The sequence below is a fragment of the Sciurus carolinensis genome, chromosome 10 (genome assembly GCF_902686445.1).
Source record: "Sciurus carolinensis chromosome 10, mSciCar1.2, whole genome shotgun sequence".
Taxonomy (NCBI): domain Eukaryota; kingdom Metazoa; phylum Chordata; class Mammalia; order Rodentia; family Sciuridae; genus Sciurus; species Sciurus carolinensis.
The window spans coordinates 56558620-56565230 of NC_062222.1; positions in this window are offsets into that span (position 1 = coordinate 56558620).

Consider the following 6611-nt stretch of genomic DNA (forward strand, 5'->3'; position numbering starts at 1 on the left):
GGACTTAGCATTTTGAAGGAATTCTGAAAAGTAATTTTTGTTAGGTTAAGAATATTCTTATAATATATGACCTCATTTATACCAAGGTAAAATCATGGAAGAATAAATACACAATTTTAACAGGTGTTGTTCAAGAGTTGTCTTTGAGAAAATATTCATTAAACTCCTTACCTTAAAAGTCAAATTTAGACTTAGGTATAGTTTTTTTCAAGATAGAATTATGGAGCAAACTTGATCCCATCATACACATACATATTCACACATATTTGATAACAATAAAAAAATCCTATGTATCATGTTAGCCAACTATGAGGATTCTACCTTAACAATTGTCTTTGGCCACGCAAAACTAAGTTGCTAGCACTTAGGAAGAAAATTGATAGAAGCACTTTCAGTAGACTACTGTAAGAGAATAAAATTTAAATTTTGATCAAAATTGGTAATATATTAACAGTAACAATGAAAATTTGAAGACATAATATTTTCAATGTGATGAGACAATGACTGTCAATTGACAATTATCAGCAATTGTCATCATAGTATTGTATGCTCTGTAAATATGTCTTTTAAACATAAAGTTGAAGTAAGATATTTCCAGAAAAAGTAAAACTGAGAATGTGCAAGACCATACCTCCATAAGGGATCTTTAAAAAAATCTACTTCAATCAGAAAAAAAGTGACTTCAGCTGGAATCTGAGATTCAAGAACAAACAAAGAATAAGGAAAGTGGTAAATAATGTGAGGAAACACACTGACTCTTGAAACTTTAATAATTATGTCTTGCGGGGCTGAACCCAACTTAAAGTAGGCAAGAATAATTATGTCACACTTCGTGGTATAGTGAAAATTTGGATATTATAATATTTGTTCAATGATAAGAAGTAATTAAATAAATTATGGTACATCAATTCAACAGGTAGCCATTTAAAATAACACTTTACAATTATGTTTATACATGTTTATGATATTTGGAGAGCAGACTGCTAAATAGAGTTAGCTGTATTTCTCCTCTTTAAGAATGGGATAGGTATTAATATTATAAGGAATGCTTCTGTATAAGAGATTTGTCTTCTTTTTCCCATTCATTTATTTAATCATTTATAGTAGTATGAACTCATGGATATTTTATACTCAGGGATATAACCCAATACTACCTCTTTTAATTTGTTGCTACAATTATTTCATTTTAGCCATTAGGAATTCTTTCAATTTGGCTCCTGGATTCCTTTGAACGTATCTCATATTAATGTGTTTCTTTTGGTTTTTGTTTTGATTTTTTTTTAAGTATTCCTATTCTTTTTCATTTGTGTATTTTTATCCTAATCTAAGAATCAATCATTTTTACCAGAACTTCTGGTTCCTTTTATTGAAGAATATCATTAAAAACCAAGATCAGGGTACTAGATGTGCTCTAGGTCTACCTATGCTTTAAACAATATTGAATTTATATTCCACAAACATAATATTTCTTCATTTAGCTATCATTTGATTTCTTTCATTGGAATTTTGTAGCTTTCCTCATATATGTCCTATACAAACTTGGTTAGATTTTAGACAGTTATTTGTGACTGTCACTAAAATCTGGGAATGGAGGGACTTAAAGAAGGATTTATTGTGGCTCATGGTTTCAGTCCATGGTCATCTTGTTCCATTTGCTCCATCACTTTGGCCTGAGGTGAGGTAGAACATCATGATCATGGCCATAATTATAGTAGAAGAAAGCTACTCAGCTCTGACAGCTGGTAAGCAGTGAGGTGGGCTGGGGACAAGAAATTCCATTCTAGGTCATGCCCTCAGTGACCTGCTTCCTCCAACTAGTATCCACTTCCCAATAGCACCACCAGTTGCAAATCCCTCAATGGATTAATCCACTGATGAGAGTAAAGCTCTCATGATCCAGTTATTTCCCAAAAGCACCACCTGTGAACACTGCTGCATTGCAGACCAATCTTTCAACACGAGTCTTGGGAGGACAATCCAGAGCCAAACCATAATAGATTTATATCAATTATGGTTATAATCTAGTTATTTTTCAAGTTAAAATTGTGTATTAATGATATATAGGAAAGCAACTGACTTTTGTATCTTAACTTTGTATCCTGTGAGTTTGCTATAATTGCTCATTTAATAAGGGTTTGGTGAGTTTTTTTTTTAACATAGATAATATTATCATCTGCAAACGGTTTTATTTTTATTGCCTTTTCTTATTGTGCTGGCTAGGATTTTCAATACAGTGTTAAATATAAATGTGTAGTTTTTATATTTCTTATTCTTTTTTGAGTTATCTTCTTTAATAAAATCTTTTCTTTAATAATTATTTTGGTTCCTTCATTATTTTCCATCATTTTAAAAATTTTTTGCAAATTTTCTTAAAATATTGGATTATAGTTTTCATCTTTTTTTCCAGCTTCATTCTCCCCCTCCTTTATTTTTAACTATAGCAACTTTTAATAGAATTGAATCATAATCCTTTTCTGTGGCTTATTTTTAACTAAATGTTATTTTGTAATTTTAAGAAAGAGAGGTGTGTAGAATAGTTTTTTTGTTGTTGTTTTTTTTTTAGCTTCATGATTCTAAGATTCTTTTGCTGGTATTTTATAACATATGTTTATCTCGATTTTCTGAACTCTTGTCTCTTAGCTCTGACTTTTGTCTGGACCTGCCTTATCCTTTTGCCCTCTATTGTCCCCATCCTATTCAATTAGGATTTTACTTCTTGTAGTTTCTCCTTGGTGCTGGGCACTGTTCAAGAACATAGTTCCTGTTTTTTGGTTTTGAGAGTTTCTAGACCTCACATTACTGTGGCACTTTAGAACTTCTGACTCATTCCTTTACAATTGCCCTAAACTTATTGTCTACTGGACTCCCTGCCCATTTTGCAGTTGGTCCCATATTGGTCTTCCTTGCTTTTCAGCAAATAATCGGCAATTTGGGGGCACTCCCATTTTCAAGGTTTTCAGGGTCTTTGTTGTGTTCCCACTATTTCCTTCTACACAGATGCTAATATTTTGAAGTTTATAAAGGATTCCTTTTTTTTTTTTAACCTAGTTATGACTATTGTCCAAGATTGTTGTTGTTACTTATTTTTGGCTATTCTAGATGCTTTACCTGTTTATATGAGAATGTTCAGGAAGTTCTCATATTACCCTGTTTCCCTAGTCATCAGTATTTATGTACTACTTGGGAAGATGAGGTACTTTAAAACACATTTCAAACATAATTTTTGAAGTCAATTAAAATGAAAGTGGAAGTAAGTTTAGATAAGAAACCAATACTTCCTTTTAGATACCTTTTCAAGTCGTGTTTAAAAATTGGTTCCATTTTGATTTTCTTCACCTGAAATTAAGTGCTTGCAAGTGTTATTCTCTCCTCCCACTTCCCCATTCTCAACTTGCTGTACTCTCAGACTTAAAAATCAGAAGTAGGCTTACAATAGTGGAATCTGTAATGATTGTTCAATTTGGCCAAACATGGAGGAGCTCTTGATTGTATTTACTACCATATTTTTGTGCACCAAAATTCTGATTCTAGCTGTAAGCTCCTTCTTGTTCTACAATTTGCAGTCCAATTTAATACACTGACTGCCCATTGTCTGAATGTGGTCCACAGATGTTTTCTTTAGACTGCTCTGTATTTATTGGTTTGTGGTTAACTCATATACTTTGTTTTTTTTTCTATTTTTACATAAATTTGTGTATACTTAAACAATGTGATATTATGCGGTACATATATCAACAGCTGAAAAGGTTACCAGTTAGGCAAATTAAATACCCATCATCTCACAGTTACCCATTTTTATTGTTTCTGTGGCAAGAACAGCTAAAATCCACTTATTTAGTATGAATCCCATATGCAGAACAATTTTGACCTAGTACTCATGTTGTAAATCAGCTCTCTAGACCTATTCACCCTATGTTACTTTGTATTCTCTGAACTATTGTTTTGCACTTTCTCCTCCCGCAACCTCCCAATCACTCCTGTTAACCATTGCTTTAATCCATATACTTGAATTTTTGAAAATTCAATATATAAATGAAATGGTGCAATATTTTTGCATCTGGCTTATTAGGATCATGTCCTCCAGACTTACCCATATTGTTACAAATGACAAGATCTCATTATTTTTTAGGGCTGAGCAATTCTTCATTGTACATATTCAGCTGTTGCTTTATCCATTTATCTGTTGATACCTGGGTTGTTTCCCCTATCCTGGTTATTGTGAATAATGCTGCAATATACATGGAAGTATAGATATCTGTATGAGGCAGTGATTTCATTTCTTCTGGGTACAGAAGAGGAATTTTAAAAATTTCTTTTTAAAAAATCTGTATCATTTTCTATAACGGCTGATCAGTATTTTAAAAACCAACAAAATAGTTGCCAACACTTACAACCAAATTTCACATACAAATTTGGATACCTGACTGCTCTTACAAAAACCTGAAGCCCAATGTCATAATGCCCACGTTATCAAATGGTACTTGTGTCCTGATTAAAGAGGCAATGCAGCCTCAGGCTCGTGACACTTTTCTCCCAGACAGCTTCTCTCATTTGTTACCTTCCAGTTGCGATAGACATTATAGACTTGTGAATCATGGATACTTTATCTTTTTGGCTTAAACTACAAACATGTGCTGTTCATTTTTAAATCTGTTTGTTTAGATGTCCTACAGACTCCCTAAAATTCACATATTCAAACCAACCTATTTTTTCTAAAACCTAATTTTCTTCCAGTGTTCCCTTAATGATCCAGTTAATAGAGTTACATTTTTTACAGCTGTCCAAATTAGAAAAATCCTTAGGGTTATTTTTTCTTCTTTCTTCTATGCACAGATTTTAATCATGTGTAAAAATGTGACCCACTTAGGTCTTTACTTTCACTGTTGCCTGTACATTAAATTCCTTTCCCTTCCTGATGTCTGGAAAACTCCTACTTACTTTCCAAGATGGAGTAAAATTACAAAATTTGAAACTATGTTGTCTCAAGAAACATTTAGTTGCTCTTTTCCATCTATAGGTATCTCCAATGCATTGTATATTGTATATTATTTATTTACTTCCAGCTCTTCTACTAGAGGAGGAATTCCTTAAGGACAATGATAATGATTTAGCCATCTTTGTATTACCAGAACTAAGGAAAAAAACATGGAACTTGACAAATACATCAAATAACCATGAATTTTACAAATCAATGAGAATTGTTTCATGTCAGATAATTTCACCTTAATCTTTTTATATGCTTCATCTTTGGTTAAATACTTTTTTTTTTCTGATACATTTTTGTACTTACTTTGAATTATTCTAGAGTCTATACATTTTGACCATAAGACTACAAAATTAAATGGTTAAGTAAAAATTAACAGACTCCATTACTAAAATGAGAACTTTTTAATAACTTACAAAACTTTGCTTTAAATATCTAAGGATGCCAGGTATTATTACCTCTGGAAAAAAAAGTATAATTATTTATAAAACAGATCCCACAGGGGCAACTGAACAGCTGTTGAAAGATCTGGCACATCACTGTGCCAGCCTGAATTTAATGACCTACATGTGAAGGGCTACATATCCAATTACTAATCCTCCCTCAGCTACTCTTTGCCCTGATATGGAGGCAGCTGAAAAAAGATGCCCTACTAACAGATCAGAAATGAATCCAGATTTCATTGCCAATGTTCAGTTAACAGAGATCTTTTAGATTTCAGATGAGGAAAAAACTGAGAGGAACTAAAACTGTTTTACAGTTCACATAGTTTTTCAAATAAATTTAAGAGTTTAAAGCAAGAGTGACTTCAGTTATGTGACTAAATTCAGAGAAACTGCAATTATTTTAGAGAATCTAAAATTCTGAATTTAACTTTCTATTCACTCAAGTCTTTAAACACATTCAAATATGTCTACAAACATCCAGAAAAAACTACTTCAAAGTTCTTTATATTAAGAAGGCTAACTTCTATTGAAAGATTCAAACCTTATTTTTTTATCTTCAAATTTTACAATAATCACCTATTAGAATTAGGATCAAATAAAAAAAATAGAAAACGACAATCCATAGGATTGTGTTTCACTTCTCCCTCAGGTGACTTGGTCTATATATAGCCCAAAGATTATATAAGGTCAAACATTACAAACAATGAAACATCACCTGATGTTTTGCAAAATAACCCAGGAAAAAATGGTCAAAGAATGAATGAAAAGTAAAGCGTCTGGCTTTTTTTCCTTAAGCCATTAAAAAAGTCTTAGAAATTCCAAATTTAAATGCATTTTTATTGTGAATTTGACTCACTTCTCGAACTCTGATTTTCCATCTGAGTCATGTAAAAATGCCACCCTGGTAACCTTTTTTGTATAAAACCAAAAAATAACTAAGGTAAGAAACGCTGTTCTCTACTCTTCGACACAGAAGAATCTTTCATCTGTTCCGCATTTTTAATTTTTAAGAGTGGGACTATCTTAAGCTGCCACTCCGCGGCCACACGAATATATGAATGAATAAATGCCGGCACGTACACCTCTACCTCTTTAAGGGGAAAAACTGATGTCACCATAACTACCTCCCACTCCCCAAATCCTAACTCCAGACCCCGCCCATATAAAACCCCTCCTTTTTC